This window comes from Nyctereutes procyonoides, unplaced genomic scaffold (genome assembly GCF_905146905.1).
Source record: "Nyctereutes procyonoides isolate TBG_1078 unplaced genomic scaffold, NYPRO_anot_genome, whole genome shotgun sequence".
Classification (NCBI taxonomy): domain Eukaryota; kingdom Metazoa; phylum Chordata; class Mammalia; order Carnivora; family Canidae; genus Nyctereutes; species Nyctereutes procyonoides.
Window position 1 is genome coordinate 19,350,471 of NW_026575021.1, and position 17,912 is coordinate 19,368,382.

The 17,912-nt window shown below is 40.4% G+C and overlaps 1 protein-coding gene across 6 annotated transcripts in view; it reads left to right on the forward strand.

Annotated features, from left to right (window-relative positions):
- The window catches only part of APC (APC regulator of WNT signaling pathway), a 123,087-nt gene that overhangs the window by 23,045 nt on the left and 82,130 nt on the right, over window positions 1–17,912 (forward strand). The window contains exon 1 of one of the 6 annotated variants that reach the window (XM_055340111.1): window positions 11,743–11,836. The exons of the other annotated variants lie outside the window; for them this stretch is intronic. The gene's annotated coding sequence lies outside the window, so the exon portion shown is untranslated. Of the gene's footprint in view, window positions 1–11,742; window positions 11,837–17,912 lie in introns of those variants that run through there. 6 annotated transcript variants of the gene reach the window in all.

Consider the following 17,912-nt stretch of genomic DNA (forward strand, 5'->3'; position numbering starts at 1 on the left):
TAGAGACACACTCACACACACACACACACACACACATACACACACACACAGAGGCAGAGAGAGAGAGAAAGGGAAAGAGAGAGAGGCAGAGAGAGACCCAGGCAGAGGGAGAAGCAGGCTTCATGCCGGGAGCCCGACCTGGGACTCCATCCCGCGTCTCCAGGATCAGGCCCTGAGCCGAAGGTGGCGCTAAACCGCTGAGCCACCGGGGCTGCCCAATAAAATGTTTTTTTTTAAAAAAAAGATGTTTATGATTAATGATGTATACTGAGAAAGGTAGTGGAATGTGAAGTGAAATTTAGTCCAGTTCTTAAGTTTTTTTATTTCAATAAAAGCTATGACACCTCAAATAATTCTACCCAATCTTGGATGACTTGGCAAAGTAAGTTTAGAAAGACTCACAAAGTAAATGTGAAGTTCTAGTTTTGAAATCATTATATTGAAAGAGGGAATTACATTTTTTTCATTTGCCTTGGCTTTCCTTTCTCACTTCTCTCTTAAAACATAATATTAAGTATTCATTTTGAATTCTTTTATTAGATAACTCATTATCCTAAATCTTAAAATGAATCGGTATGTTAGGTGCTGTTAGGGGCACTCTAGGTGACCAGAAGTTTGATTGATATAGTCCAATAATGCTAGGTAGATCTTTTTTTCATTTTACTTAACATGTTTTGATGATTTAGCTTATAATAGCAAATATTTATCCCCAAGTGCTCAGAAGTGAAATAATTTTATAGTCTGTACTTTGTTTTATGTGTTTAAAATTCAGCAAAAAGCAAGAGGAAGGGAATATTTTCAAAAAGGAAGCAAATAACATAGAATTAGACAATACCAAACGCAATAGGTATATAGGTTGTTGAAAAAGTGATTGTTTCCTCATCTAAGGTAATGATATGAGGATATTGGTATGAGAATAAAAATCTTTACTCAAGTATTTGGTTTAAGATTGTAATAAAGTAAGCGCCACTATTAGGCTGTAATTTATTCTGTTGTGTACACCGATTTTTTTTTTTGAGATTTTATTTATTCATGAGAGACACAGAGAGAGAGGCAGAGACCCAGGCAGAGGGAGAAGCAGGCTTCATGCAGGGAGCCCGATGCAGGACTTGATCCAAGGACCCCAGGGTCATGCCCTGAGCTGAAGGCACACACTCAACCGCTGAGCTAGGTGTCCCCAAATTTTGTTTTTAACATTAATGTGTATGCTATAAATTGATAAATGATCCGTCGAGTAATATAGGTATTTTATGATAATTTAAATGTTAAAGTGATATTAATTTTTAATTATGTTTTCCTTGAAGAAAGTCTTTTATTTATTTTAAGAATTTTTAAAGATTTATCTAAAAATAAAAAGGTTTATCTATTTGAGAGAATGAGAGAGAAAGTGCAGAGGGGGAGGGGCAGAGGGAGAGCATCTCAAGCAGACTCCCCCACTGAGCACAAAGCTTGCTGCGGGGCTCAATCTTACAACCCAGAGATCATGACCTGAGCTGAAATCGAGAGTCTGATGCTTAACCAACTGAATCAGCCAGGCGCCCCTAAAGATTTTATTTTTAAGTAATCTCTACATCTGACATGAGGCTTGAATTTGTGACTACCAAGATCAAGAGTTAAATGCTTCACTGACTGAGCTAGCCAGTAGCCCCATGAGAAAGACTATTTTAAAAAACTCATTTTGTGTGCTTCTTTTTCTTGAATTGACATTGATACCATAAACATTTGGTGCTGTTTTGGTAACTGAATTCCATTGGCTATTACTATTAAAATGTATCTTTATGAATAGGGTTTATACGTTGTATTTTGGGGAACAATCTTACAGTTTTTCCATTTTCGGTAAAGATCAAAGTTAACAACATTAAACAAGACATACTTTTTTTTTTCTTTTTTTTAAAAGGGAAAGCACAAAGTCTTGTTTTAAACAGTTAGTTTTTAGAAAATTGGTCAGAATTTTTTCCCCCAAGAGGATAGTTTAAAACACTGGATACTCTAAACCTGGAACTTTACCTGCTTAAGATATGTTAAGAATTTAGAAAACAGGGGGCACCTGGGTGGCTCAGTGGTTGAACATCTGACTCTGGGTTTCAGCTAAGGTCACAATCTTGGGGTTGTGGGATTGAGCCTTATGTTGGGCTCCACGTTGGGTAGGGAATTTGCTTGGGATTCTCTTTCTCCCTCTTCCTCTGTGCCTTCCCCTGCCAGCCCCCCGTCACTCTCTAAAATAATAGATAAATCTTTTTTTTTAAAAAAAGGATTTAGAAAACAAAATATTCCCCTCTTAATGTGCAAATATTTTAATACTGTATTAGTTATAGAAAATGGCTACCAAAGATGACTTTGTGGGATTTTTGTTGTTGTTTTATTAGCAACATAAAATTAATAAACAGTGTTGTCAAAATTGCTAAAATAACACCAAATAAAGGAAAACTAAGTTTCTTGTAGAGTATAAAGTTGAGTGTTTCTCCCTGCCATTATATTTTGCAATTGAATAAGTCTTTGGTTATTAAATTTAACTATAAATTAGTAGTAATATACATATAATTTCTGATTATCCTCTTGAGTAGGAACTAGAAACTAGTTTAATTTTTATGGCTCGTCTCTAATCGTGTATCCTAATTTATTTGAAACGCCTGTATTTTTAATCGCCCATAAGGCAAAGTTAAATTTTTTAACCTAACAGACAAAATCAAAATCTTAGCCCTGAAAAATTCCTAAACACCTTTCGAGTCTAGTTCTATTCCTATTTTCTGAAATCTTTGTTGGTCACTTAGCCAGAAATCATGTAATCCCTTATCCTTTTATACACGTTGCCTTGTATTAAAACTTTGTTGTAAATGTTTAGGTCCCCTACTTGATTCTAAATTGATATCTTACTCATCTTTATATCAACTACATTCATACATTCAGCAGTATGTATTGAATGTGTATTGTGTACCAAGCACGTTCTAAGTGCAAAGGAAATAGCAGTGCACAAGAATCTAAACCAGTAGTAGACATTATGTTTGTCCTCATGGAATTTATATTCCAGTTTAGCAAGCAATGAGGGAGACAGAAAAATAAATGCATAGGTACAGAGATAGTGCCGTTCAGATCCTAAATGATTTGAGGAGAAAATAGCATGTTGTGGTAGAAAGTTTAAGGACAGTACCAATGTTCATAAGGTAATCATAGAAGCTCTTTTTGAAGATGTGACTTTTATGCCAAGAGACAAATGATAAGATGGAGCAGTCATTTGAAAATTTGGGAGCAGAGTTCTAAGGCTGAAGGAAAGGCAATACAGAAGCATAACACAGAGCAAGGAGAGGGTGAGGTAGGGGAAGAGAGTGGAAATGGAAGCAGAGGTTAGTTTTATACACCAAAGTAAAGATTTTGTAATTTATTTGAATTTCATTAGGAAGTCATTGACTGCTTAGAAGCTTTTGAGGGCTCATTTGTGGGCCCACCCCAGGACCATTCTTAAAAAATTCCAGTTATAGCTCCCTATTTTAAAATCAGCTAATTAATAACCTTAATTATATGTGTCGTCCTTTTTACCATGTAATGTAGCATATTCACCAGAATAACACTAGGGCATATTTAACCTAGTACATAGTTAGCATTTTTTAAGTCATTATGAGGGCAATGAAGCAGAATTAACTCAGAGTAGCCATGATTGAGTCATTCATGGCTTTTCTTTATTTCTTTTGCCTTTACTGATGTGCCTGCTACCATGCACACTGCCTTGTATTTGCCATACTGCCACAAAACGACCCCAGAATTACCCATAATAGCCAAGATATGGAAACAACCTAAGTGTTTATCAACGGATAAAGACAATGTGTGGGTGTGTGTGTGTATACATACACACAATGGAATATTATTCAACCATGGGAAAAAAACCCCTGCCATTTGCAACATGGATGGACCCTGAAAGCATTATCCTAAGTGAAATAAGACAGAGAAAGACTTGCTGCATGGTACCACTTCTGTGTGACATCTAAATAAAAAATCAAACCTCTGGGCGCCTGGGTGGCTCAGTTGGTTAATCTGCCTTCAGTTCAGGTCATGATCTCAGGGTCCTGGGTAGAGCCCTGCGAGCCCTGCGTCCTGCGTCGTTGGGCTCCCTGCTCAGTGGGGAGTCTGCTTCTTCCTCTCCTGCCCCTCCCCCCACTTGTGCTTTCTCTCTTTCAAATAAATGAAATCTTTAAAAACAAGGCCTAGGCACTAGTATGTTCTACCAGGATTGAGAAGTATGGAGCACTACTTTAGCTTCTGCTGCCAGAGTTCCTACTGTACGATGGGAGGGAGGCCATTCTGAAACGCCGTTAAATTAGAGTGTTACATAGCTCTCTCCTTCAAGTGTGATTTCAAATTGTGTCAACCTTAGAAGTATTTAACTTTATTTTTTATTTTTATTTTTTAAATATTTTATTTATTTATTCATGAGAGACACAGAGAGGCAGAGACCCAGGCAGAGGGAGAAGCAGGCTCCATGCAGGAAGCCTGATGCGGGACTCGATCCCAGGTCTCCAGGATCACGCCCTGGGCTGAAGGCAGGTGCTAAACCGCTGAGCCCCGGGGCTGCCCAGAAGTATTTGACTTTAAAAGAAAATTATAGATAATATGTATTGTGATGTGTGCTACATTGTGGAAATTTTGTAAAATCAGAAAAACTAGAATTTCTGTATTCCTACACCCAGGGATGACAAACTTGATATTTTGGTTTAGCTTCTCATCTTCTCTGTGCACATATATATCATTTTTTTTTAAAGAATAAGCTAATTGGTATCATATTAAGCATGTAGTATTCTACATTTTCACTCAGTATTATATGAATTATATGATATTTTGCAATAAACATGGGAGTACAGCTATCTCTTCCATATCCTGTTTTCATTTCCTTTGGATATATACGCAGAAATGGGATTGCTGGATCTTATGGTAGTTCTGTTTTTAATTTCTTGAAAATATTGTTTTCCTTAATGGCTCTATCATTTTACATCCATACCAATGGTGCACAAAGGTTGCCTTTTTTTTTAATATTTTATTTATTTATTCATGAGAGACACAGAGAGAGGCAGAGACCCAGGCAGAGGGAGAAGCAGGCTCCATGCAGGGAGCCCGATGTGGGACTCCATGCCAGGACCCCAGGGTCACACCCTGAGCCAAAGGCAGCCACTCACTGAGCCACCCAGGCTTCCCAAGGGTTGCCTTTTCACTGCATCCTCCCAATACCTATCTCTTGTCTTTTTTGATAATGGTCATTCTAATAGCTGAGAGGTGATAATTGTGGTTTTGATTTACATTTCCCTGAATGGTGAGTGATGTTGAGCACTTTTTCATGTACCCATATTGGCCATTTGGATGTCTTCTTTGGAAAAATGTCAGTTTCTCTTCCTATTTTTTAGTACAATTATTTGGATTTTTTGTTTGTGTTTTTTTGCTATTCAGTTCTGTGAGTTCTTTATCTAGGTTGGGTATTAACCCTTTACTGGATATATATATGATTTGCGGATATTTTCTCTCATTCAGTAGGTTGCCTTTTCATTTTGTTGATGGTTTCTTTTGCTATGCAGAAGCTTTTTAATTTGATGTAGCCCCACTTGTCTGTTTTTGCTTTTGGTGTCAAATTAAAAAAACCATTGCTTAGACCACTGTCAGGGATCCTATCCATTCTGTTTTCTTCTAGGAGTTTTATGCTTTCAGGTCTTAAATTTGAGTCTTGTTTAATCCATTTTGAGTTGATTTTTGTGTATGGTGCAAAATAGGGCATTCTTGGCACATGGCTGTCCAGTTTCCTCAGCACCTGGACTGTACTTTTCCCATTGTATATTCTTGGCTCCTTTGTTGTAAATTAACTTGACCATATGTGCATCCACTTATTTCTGGGCTTTGTTTTCGGTTCCATTGATAACTATGTCTGATTTTGTGTGTGAATTTTGTAAAGTAATCTCTACACCCAGGGTGAGGCTCAAACTCATTACCCTAAGATCAAGAGTCACATACTGTACTGACTGAGCCAGCCAGGCATCCCTATGCATCTGTTTTTATGCCAGTACTATATTGTTCTTATTACTCTAGCTTTGTAATACAATTTGAAATCAGAAAGTGAAATCAAGAACTCCAGCTTTGTTCTTTCTCAAGATCACTTTGGCTATTCAGGGTCTTTTGTGGTTTCATACAAATACTAGGCTTGTTCTGTTTCTGTGTAAAATGCTATTGGGGTTTTGATGGAGATTACGTTAAGTCTGTAGATTGCTTTGAGTAGTATAGACAGTTTAACAGTATTAATTCTTAAACAATCTATAATCATGGAATGTCTATGTGTTTTCTTTAACTTCTTTCATCAGTGTCTTACAGTTTTCAGTGTACACATCTTTCATCTGTTTGGTTAAATTTATTCCTAAGTATTTTATGCTTTTTTATGCAGTTGTATATCTGACATAATTTTAATCCTCTTTAAGTGTACCACAAGTATAATTAACCAAGTGGTTATCAATCATTGAGGTTGTTTCTAATATTTCACTAGTGTAAACAGTACTGTCTTTGATTTACCTCTTGGGCATGTATCTTAATTGTACATAGGATGATTTCTTTTAACTGAACTTCTATAGGCATTTTATTTTATTTTATTTTAAGATTTTATTTATTTATTCATGAGAGATACACAGACACACACACACACACACACACACACACACAGAGGCAGAGACAGGCGGAGGGAGAAGCAGGCTCCATGTAGGGAGCCTGATGTGGGACTTGATCCCAGGACCCCAGGATTATGCTTTGGGCGGAAGGCAGGCGCTAAACTGCTAAGCCCCTCCCCCCCAACCCCTTCTATAAGCATTTTAAACATTTTAAGGACCTTTGAAACTACTACCTATTTTCATGTATCCTCACTGACTCACAATATTATTTTAATTAAATATCACCTAATAGGAAATTTTTCTCCTGTAAGCAGATGCCTCAAGCTATATAACACCCTAATTTAAAGGCATTTCAGAATGGCCTCCGTCCCATCATACAGTAGGAACTTTGGCAGCAGAAGCTAAAGTAGTGCTCCATACTTCTCAATCCTGATAGCACATTCTAGTGCCTAGGGCTTGTTTGTAGAGATTCTGATGTAATGGTGTTTTAAATTCTTCAGGCTCCTAAAGTGATCCTACTATGCAGCCACATAACTTTAGAATCTTAGTCCCAAGGCTGCATCACATTTTTCCCATCTGCAAGACCCAGTGTTTTTTATTTAAAGCATTCTGTGTCCTCTGTAAAAAGTTGCATTTTGCAATAATACTCATTTTCAGCATTTGCTCTACTTTCCATGAGAGTATCTTCATTGGATGCCCTTTGGAGATTAATTTTAAATCACTCCTTATACTAATATTTAATGGATACCTGCAATGCACAAAATACTGTGATACACACCATGAGACACACAAGATGAAGTCAAGTGTGATTCTTCAAGATTGTTATAGTCAGGAATGGGAAAGGAGATGTGCACACCAAGGCACAAAATGTGTTTGTGCCACAAAAGAGATAGTACCAGTGGAGGAGAGGGAATGGATTCTAGATTCTAGATGGGATGGTAGATTACTTCATGGAATTGTATGTCTAAACGGAGTGTTGGTTTGGACCAACAGAACAATGAGTAATCCTTTAATTTAAAAAAGTCTTTTATAATTTATAAAATTTGTTTAGAATTATGCATTTGATCCTTAAACAGCTCTGTAAAATAAGCCAAACAGTTATTCTCATGTTACAGATGAAAAAGTAGCCAGAGCTTAGAGTGGTTAAGTGATTTACCAAAGTCATAGAGCTACAGAAATGATTCAGAACTTTGAACCTAAGTCTTCCATCTCCATATGCTGGAACCTTCTACTGTATCATATTAGAATAAAAACAAAAGCCCTACATTTAAGGTGAGTTATAGAAATGGCTAAGTATTTAGTGTGATTGTACTATTATTAGGATGCAAGTTCTGAAATAGTTGAAGATGAAGCTGTAGTGTGGTAGGCACAATAATGGCTCCCCAAAGGTGTCCACTTCTTAATCCCCAGAACCCGTAAATATGTTTGATTATGTAACAAAGGGGATTTAAGGTTGCAGATGGAAGAAAGTCTCTAATGAGGTGACCTGAAAATAGGGAGATTATCCTGGATTGTTGAGGTGGACCAGTGTAAGGGTCCTTGAAGTGAGTTTTTAAAAGTCTAAGAGGGAAGTAGAGCAAGGGCCAAAGAAAGAGAGGACAGTAGCAGCAAGATCAGAGTGCTATAAAGTGAAGACTCGATGCACTGTTGCTAGCTTTGAAGATAGAGGAAGGAGGCCTTGGGCCAAGGAGTGTATTCAGTCTCTGGAAACTGGAAAGGACAAGAAAACAGAATTTTCCTTTAGGGCCTCCAGAAAGGTGGGCAGCCCTGTAGAGATATACCTTGATTTTAGCTTAGAGTGAGACTCATCTGGGACTTCTGAACCACAAAAGTGTGAAATAACCCATTTTGTTGTTTTAAGGCATGAACGTTGTGGTAATTTGTTACGGCAGCCATAGGAAACTTAATACATGTAGGAAGCCTTTTAGTGTAGGAAGACTAATTAATATGCCATTCAGGGCACTCCATGATTAAACTCCAAGTTGTCTCAGTGCCACTGTTAGCAGTGGAAAGCCGTGAAATGTTCTTTGAGCCGGAGTGTAAAAAACTATTTTGGTATTTGCCGATTAGAGAGGAGAAAGATTGGAGGGAGAAAAACGATGTTAGCTTTTAGTATTAGTGCTAGGAAATTTTATTTTGAGAAATTTTTGCCTCTTGAGGTAACACAATATACAGATAAATCTATCTTGTAGAAGAGTGTGATTCTGTCTCCCACTTAGTTTATACATCACTAAAAGTCCCATTGCCATTGCAACAGTTCATCTCCTTCCCATGTCCTGTGAAAAAATACAGAAAAGATGGGAGAACTGGTCTTCATAACCAATTTGGCCTTTGAAATCGGTCTCATTTTTTTCTCTTCTTATGCTTTTTTGTCTTACTGTCAACCCAGTATAAATCTAAAGACCTGAGGTGTCTAAATGAATCTGAGCTTTTTTGGCTTAGCACCTGGAGAACATAGATTTATACTAGTATGTGCTTTTTCAATACATAATTTTTATTTTTAAAGAAAAAAGCTCTTGTTGATAGCTACATAGGCATAGATCTGTTCTATTTCGATATATCTGAGGTATCTAGTAAAGAGAAAGAGTTAAATGTTGACAAAGCACAAGAGTGAATTAAGACAACAGAAAGGAGCACTAATTTTTACTTCTTTTATATACTAGTTAATAATGTTGCACATATTCTTCTTGTCAGGCTTTGAAATTATAAGCCTTAAAATTAGGCCAAATGTGTCTGTTAAAATGGAATGCAAGATTTAAGACTTTAAAAATTCTTTTTTTTGACATTAAAAATTCTATTCATTTATTTAGTCATTAATTTTTTAAGCTGCCGAAGGTTTAGAAAGTTTTTTTTAAAGATGAACCATGTGTTTGTAATTATAACATTTACTTACATTTACTGAAAATAGTTGCAATGATCATAAATGAACAGATATATAAAATCAAAGAAAGGCATGTTAGGTGTAGTCTTGCAATAGCTTTAACATACATTCATTTCTGTAGTGTTTCATGTTAATCATGAAAATATTTTTAGTGCATACGTATATATGTAGTGTAAATGCTAACATTTTTATTTAAATAGGGTTGGCAGGAGTTCTGAGATACATAACAAACGTGGTAGCACCAGTTAATGTTTTAATGATCTTCCTTGTGTTCAAATTTGGCCCAATACATTTTGATTGTGTATGTCTTTAATTATTGTTTTTAAAATAGCTAAATATATTTTAAAAATAAAATTCAAATCAAATTTTGTGGAATCCTTAAGGAGAAAATCTTAATAATTCAGTTGGCAATATTGTGAAATGTGAAGTTTTTAGATTGGCTTGTTTTTAGATTTGAATTATGGTTAACGGACATGTAATGGTCAGAGCCTTCTTGAAAATTTTGTCATGTGAATCACTGATTGACTTGTGCAATACATAACAGTAAAAATTTAGACAAATATTTTGGCTACAACCTAGTTTATTGAATAACAACTTGAATCATAGTCTGAGTCAAGAGTAATAGAATTGTTTCTTAGGATACTCAAGTTATTTTTAGGAGCTTCTAAAGTGTATTCTTTGATTTGAAGGATATTTTTTTCTTTCCACAAGTATAGGCCTTATGAGGAATTGTCTATTCTGAATTTGTTACAAATAGTGACTATATAAATAATTAAGTCTTGTTCAGTGAATCATGCACTTTCAGTAAGGGACAGTTGAAAGCCTTTTGTAAAACTAAGTCATCCTGACGAAAGGGCCATTTGAAATACAATCAAATTGATGCACATTTCCTTTCAAATATGAAGGGGAACTGTTTCTAAATATATTTAAACCTTTAAAATACAATTTTTCTAGTTACTAGTAACAAGTGGTCAGTGTTTGCCCATATGTTCACCCAACAAATATTTGGAGGGTGTTTGCTATGTATATCAGGCATTATGAGATAGACACAAAGAGAAAAAAATACTCAGAAGCACAAAGGAAAAAGAGAAAAACGCTAAAAATCCCAATTTCCAAGGATGACCACTATGAGCACTGGTTGTATGCACATCCATGAGCATTTTGCAGTGTCTATTACTTTTCTAATTCATATAATTTTTAATAAAATGGAATTGCTTCAAAAATACTGTTGATAGCTTGCTGCTTTTCATGTTATTAATTTAACAAGTAAAAGATTATGATAAATAACATTTCATTTAAAAACCTGAAGTTAAATATCCTTTTACATTTGAAATAGATCATGGACACCGGTCTCCTCCCATTTAAACCAAAATTTAAATCTATTTTAAATTCTTGGCAATTTGAATTTGCCCTTCCAACTTATAAAAATTAGTAAGTTAAGCTTCACTCGGTTTGATTTAAATAAAATGTAGCGGGGCACCCTGGTGGCTCAGTGGGTTAAGCTAAGGCTGCCTTCCTCTGCCTTGGCCTTGGGCTCAGGGTCCCGGGATGGAGCCCTGCGTTGGGCTCTCTGCTCAGTGGGGAGTTTGCTGCTCCCTCTCCCTCTGGGGCTCTCCCCACACTTTCCCCCCTTCTCAAATAAAAATTTTGATAAATAAATAAATGAAACACAAAATTCGCATTAAGTAATTTGTTTCAGGTTAGTAGCAGATGACAGCACCGCGTCCTTTGTATTAACCCCTTTCTTCCATGCTTCTCCCATTTTGCAGAGGAAGTTGAAGCCCTGCGCCCGGGAATGACTAAAGTGCACACAAGCCCTAAGCCGGGAGCAGAGGCTCCTCCCGCATCCGCACCCCAGCCGGTCTGCTGCCACCAGAGCTTTAGTGGTCACTGTGTTTTTCATTCAAACAGATTGAGTCAGCGACTTGTGATCTATAACTATTTGTCACAACGCACTAATAGGGCTCCTCTCCTCTGTGCGGCCCATACGTGAATCTCAGCACAGGAGATAGAATGTACCCCCCCCCCCCCAGCATCCAGCATCTCGCACTAGCCTATCCACCCTGCGGACACCCCCCCCACCCCCACCCCCCCCCCCCCCGCTGGTCCGGGTCCGCGGCCAGGGGGCCGGCCGGGAGGTGAAGGGCACCCCCAGGGGCGCGGGGGCGGGGCGCGGGGCGGGCCGCGGGCGGGCGGCGGGGTGATGCGCTGGTGCCGCCGGGCGGATTGGCCGGCCGCGCGCGCACGTGACCCACCTGGGCTGTCCTGGCGCAGCCCGCCCGGGTGTCAGTGGAGACGGAATGGAGGTGCTGCGGGGCTCGGAGATGGGGTAGGTGCTGCGGCGGCGGGGGGCGCGGGGCTGGGGAGGGCCGGAGAGATGGGGCAGGTGCTGCGGCTGGGGAGACGGGGACATGGGGGGCGGGGAGGTGGGGCAGGTGCTGGGGCCGGGGCGGGGGAGATGGGGGACAGGGGTCAAGGGGATGGGGTAGGTGCTGGGGCGGCGGCAGGTGGGGGCCTGGCTGGCCAGGGTGGGGGGCAGGGGCCGGGGCTCCCTCGCACCCGCTGCACCTGCACCTGCGGCCCGGCCCGGCCCGGCAGGCGGGGGCCGGGGAGATGGGGAGATGGGGCAGGTGCTGGGGCCGCGGGGGAGGGGTCCGGGGACCGGGCAGGTGCTGGGGCCGCGGGGGGCGCCGGGGAGATGGGGTAGGTGCTGGGGCGGTGGCGGCGGGGGCCGGGGCTCCGTCGCACCCTGCACCTGCACCCGCGGCCCGGCCGCACAGCAGCCGGGAGGCAGGGGCGTCTCCCCGTCTGGGTCCCGGTCCCCGTCCCCCTCCTCCCCTCCCTCCCCCTCCTCCCCTCCCTCCCCCTCCTCGCCCTCCCCCTGGGTCTCCCCCTCCTCCCTTCCTCCCCCTCGTCCCCTCTCCCCCTCCCTCACCTCCCCCTCCACCTCCTCCCCCTCCCCCTCCTCCCCCTCCCCTCCCCCGCGACTGCGGCGCCGGGGATGGATTTCCTGCGCGGCTGGCCTGGGCTCCCCGCCCCGGAGGAAGCAGGGGGGAGGGGCAGGACTGTCGGGGAGTCTGCGGAAGGGGCTGCTGCGGGGCTACAGGGAGGTCTTGTGTTCATGATGCTGCTGCCCGAGTGCAGTAGCAGTATCTAAGGAAACGGGCTGAGGACAACAAAGAATGGGGCATATTCAAGGCGAGAAGCAAAGCCTGCAGCCTGCTGAAAGGCCTGTTCCCTCCCCGGCCACAGGGCCGAGGCGCTGGTGGCCGGGAGGGGCGACGAGCTGCTGGCCACGGTGATGGGCCGAGCGGCCCCGCGGCTTGCAAGGGGCGGCGGGAGGGGAGCAAGGGCAGGCACCGCGCTGGGGCTAGGGGAGGGCAGCAGGGGCAGGCACCGAGTAGGGGCGGGGGGAGGGGAGCAGGGGCAGGCTCCGCGCAGGGGCGAGGGGAGCAGAGGCAGGCACCCCGGGGCGCGCGCGGCGTTGGGTGGACTGAGACCCTGGTCCCCAGTGCCGGTGTGGGCGCCCATGCACCTGCACCTGCACCTGCGCGCGCAGGGCGGCCGGAGGCACCGGCCTGGGCCTGGTCAGCGAGGCCCTCCTGGGCGCCTGCGGCCTTGCCCTGCCCCCGCTGGGCCGACTCCGCGCTGGGGAGGGGGAGCGCCGGGGAGGGGAGCGCGGCCTGCAACAGGGCTTGCCGCAGGAGGGGCAGCGGGGGGCTCCGGGCCGCTGGCCGGACCCTGCGTCGGTAATCGTAATCGCAACCCGAATAGGAGGGAAAAACATGCTTCATTTCTTTAAAGTAGGAAAACTACCAAGCTGTGAATGTTTTGACAGTGGAATGTATCGGACGCTTTGATTCTGCATCACAGGACAGATGTTAGAATTCTTCGCTTTAACATAAATCCTATAGGAAATGTTAATAAATTATGTATGAAGCAGTGTGGCTCTTTTCCTTTGTTAGTTAGCTTTATGCCATCAACTGGGTTATTCAGGAATAAGTCACGATAATGTCAATTACTTTATGAAAAATTATAGTGACAAATTTTTCATAGGTTTAATATTTAAGATCTATATGTAATTTTATAGTACTCTTTGGCTACTTTTACATATTATTGAATAAACTGGAAAGCCAAATATTTTAAATTAAAGCTCCAAGGTTTTTCCTTTAGATGTATTTCTGTTTAGTCAGTACTCATAAGATATACTATTCATAGTGTTTTCATTGCACTTATTTTTTCTTTTTCTTAAATGTCTAAAAAATATGTCTTCAGATTAAATACAGTTTAAAATACCTTGTCTTTATGCATATTATGGTGGCCAGCCTGCCACACCTCCTTTCTCCCTGAACTGGATGGCAGTGGCTTTGTAAAGCCCTCCAAGATCAGTGACAGTGTCTCTTAAATAGTGCTTATATGGTGGAAAGTCTTCTGAGAGCCTGGAATTTCGTTTCAGTAATTTTTTTTCCAACATAATAAGGAATTGGACTTGAATAAATTAGTCTATATAAAGTTTCCACGGATAAATTAAACCAATTTTATTCTTTATTTAAATAATTGTCTCTGGGCAGCCCAGGTGGCTCAGCGGTTTAGCTCCGCCTTCAGCCCAGGGTGTGATCCTGGGGTCCTGGGATCGAGTCCCCCCTCTGGCTCCCTGCGTGGAACCTGCTTCTCCCTCTGCCTGTGTCTCTGCCTCTCTCTCTGTGTGTCTCTAATGAATGAATAAATAAAATCTTTTTTAAAATTTAAATAAATATTTCTGCTTTAAGAATTATTTGATCATAGATGGATACAAGGGTTAATAGTCCTTAAGATCTCTTTTTTAAATCTGATGGAAAATGTAGCTAGAATTAAAGACATCACACTAAAGTTTCAAATGAAGTTTAATAGCTAATACCATTCAGTCCTTTGAAACTCAGTTCTTTGGGATCCCTGGGTGGCGCAGCGGTTTGGCACCTGCCTTTGGCCCAGGGCGCGATCCTGGAGACCCGGGATGGAATCCCACGTCGGGCTCCCGGTGCATGGAGCCTGCTTCTCCCTCTGCCTGTGTCTCTGCCTCTCTCTCTCTCTGTGACTATCATAAATAAAAATAAAAAAAAAAAAAGAAACTCAGTTCTTTGAGTCTCAAAGAGTTTATGGTTCTTTTACTATCTAAATAGCTCAGTGTAGCATTATTTTCATTTTAAATATTAAGAGTATTTTAAGTTATGTTCTGACTTTATCCAAGGTCACGTATTGTATAAGGATGTAAAGAACATAGAGCTATAAAACTATTTCATAATATGTCTCATTACATAATGCACAAAATGGTAAATAATAGAAATTATTTGAAGAGCAATAGAAGCCATCGCAAATTATTCATTAAATGAAAAATTGTACTTGGTATTGAGTTTTTAACCATGATATAATAAGAATGCCTTGTAAAATACTTGATGGCTAAGCAAGTGGAGAGACAGCAGTTTTCATAATGACATTCGTAACATATTCCTTTTTAAAGATCATCTCATTAATCATATCCACAGTTCTAAATAGAATAGCAATAGATTGCGGTATTTTCTGCAATTAAATAAGAACTAAAATAAGAAAAGTTGATTTCTTTTCCCTTTTATAAAATACATAATATAAGACTAAACTACTGGTTTTTGTGGCCTTTGAAATTGAACTATTAAGGAACTAAAAAGTTAAATGTTCTTAAGTATGTCTGTGGACTGAAAGCTATTTTATTGATGTTGTGTGGACTTTTGTCTTAGCATTTTTCTCTATTTTTTACTCTCATTATTTACACATAATTTAACCAGCCTTTTAATATATATTTATAATTATATATTATATTTAATTTAATTTTTTAAAAAAGATTTTGAGAGTCACACAGAGAGAGAGAGAGAGAGAGAGGCAGAGACACAGGCAGAGGGAGAAGCAGGCTCCTTGCAGGGAGCCTGATGTGGGACTTGGTCCCAGAACTCCGGGATCATGCCCTGGGCCGAAGGCAGCACTAAACTGCTGAGCCACCCAGGGATCCCTATTCAATTTTAGTACATTAAAATGTTCTTCATTTTGACCTTCTCCCTCTCCTTTTTTTCCTTTCTCTTTTTCGCTTTCTTTTCTTTCTTTCTTTCTTTCTTTCTTTCTTTCTTTCTTTCTTTCTTTCTTTCTTTCTTTTTTTTTTTTGTATTACAGTCTGAATGAAACATTAAATAGCACATAAGATGAGATAGGGCGGTTTGATACAGAGAAGATGAATAACACCTGAGAGTGTCCACTCACTACATTTTTGAGTACCTAATAAATGCCAGACCTGTAATATGTGCTAGAGAGTCAGATAAGACATGGAAACTTATTTCTAAGACACATAATAGAACTGAGTGAAATGTTATTGCTAAGTTAAACATTGATTTCTTTGGCTACTCATAGTATCTTTAAAGGTTTACATCATCTAAAATATCTTCTAGTTTAGAGGAATCTGGTAGTTTGCTATTTGAAACACTGTGCTTTGTAAAGTCAGCTTGGAATCACAGATAATTCTGAAAAGTAAATTACTTTGAAGTATTAAGGGTCTTGAATGTAAAATGAGAAGGTTAGATGAAAGGATTTCTAAATCTAGTTCTAATAGACAGTAACCTATGGTTCTTGACTTCCGTAGGGTCAACTTCCAGAAGGAAAGTTACACCAGCTCTTGATTTGGTACAAATGGCATTTCACATGTTTATGTATTAGATATGTTCTTGAAAATTGTTTTTTGTAAATCAGATCATGATATCATCATTCCATATAGGGCAAGCTTTATCCCCTTTCTTCTCATACCATACACTCCCTTTTTGGGCGCTCATTCAGATGTGTTCTTAAATATGTATCAGTTCTTGTGAAATATTTAGTGTAATTTTGTGTGCCTATTTTTCCTGTAGTTAATGAGAATTTTTATTATGGTAAAATACATATACCTAAAATATACCATCTTAACCTTTATTGAGTACATAATAGTTCTGTGGTATTAAGTGCATTCATATTGTTGTGAATGTATCCAGTCCATCCCCAGAACTTTTTCATATTCCCCAACTGAAAGTCAGTACCCATTAAATACAATACAATATTTGTCTTTCTGTGACTTATTTCACTTGGCATCACGTCCTCAAGGTTCATCCATGTTGTAACATGTTCAATAATTCCTTTCCTTTTTAAGGCTAAGTAATATTGTATGTATACCACATTTTGTTTATCTGTTCATCTGTGGATGGACTCTTGGGTTGCTTCCAAAACCTTTCGCTATTGTGAATAATGCTGCTGTGAATGTGAGTGTACAGATAATCTCTTTAAGTCCCTGCTTTCATTTCTCTGGGGTATGTATCCAAATTTGGTTTTTCTTTGTCGGGGGTGGGGGGAGGTGGTGGTAGGGGCAGAGAGAGAGAGAGGATCTCAAGCAGGCTCCATGCCCAGCAGGGTTCCATCTCACAACCCCTGTGGTCATGATCTGAGCTGAAATCAAGAGTTGGATGCTAAACTGACTGAGCCACCCAGACACCCCATCCTAAATTTGATTTTTAGACTATGCTAGACATACTCATATAACAAATTATCTCAAATCTTAGTGGCTTAAACAACAAATACTTATTAGAGTTTCTATGGAGCAGAAATTCAAGAATGCCTTAATTGTGTGGTCTGGCTCAGAATCTTTTGTGAAGTTGCAGTCAAGATGTCAGCTAGGGCTGCAGTCATCTGAAGGCTTGACTAGATGAGCATCCACTTCCAAGATGGCTCACTCACATAGTCTTTTTCTTTTGACTGTTGGCAAGAGGCCTTAGTGCTTTGCCATAGGCCTCTCCGTGCAGCTGCTTGAATATCTTCATGACAGGGCAGCTGGCTTCTTCCACTGATCCCGGAGAGAAAGAACAAGATGGAAGCCATCTATGATATAGTCTCAAAAGCCATACTGCTACCATATTTTCTTTATTAGAAATGAGTCATTAAGTCTAGTCTACATGAGAAGAGATAAATTAAGCTCTACCTTTTGAAGGAATAGAGTCAAAGAAATTGTTGATATATTTTAAGATCACCGCATGGCCAGTATGAAGTTTCAGTGGAATTTATTCCTAGGAGAAGGATCACTGGATGATAGAGTATTTTTTCCTATTGCTGTTGTAACAAATAACCACAAATTTGGTGATTTAACACAGCACAAGTTTATTGTATTAAAACCCTAGAGGTCAGAAGCGTGAAATTGGTTTTCACTGGTTTCACAAAATCAAAATAGCAGCAGTGCTGCACTTCTTCCAGAGGCTGTTGGGGAGAATCCACTTCCTTTTTTTCTGGCTTCTAGAGGCTACCTGTACTGGCTTGTGGTCCCTTCCTCTATCTTCAGTGCCAGCAGCATTCTAAATCTCTCTCTGGCCCTTTGCTTCTCTGACTCTGAC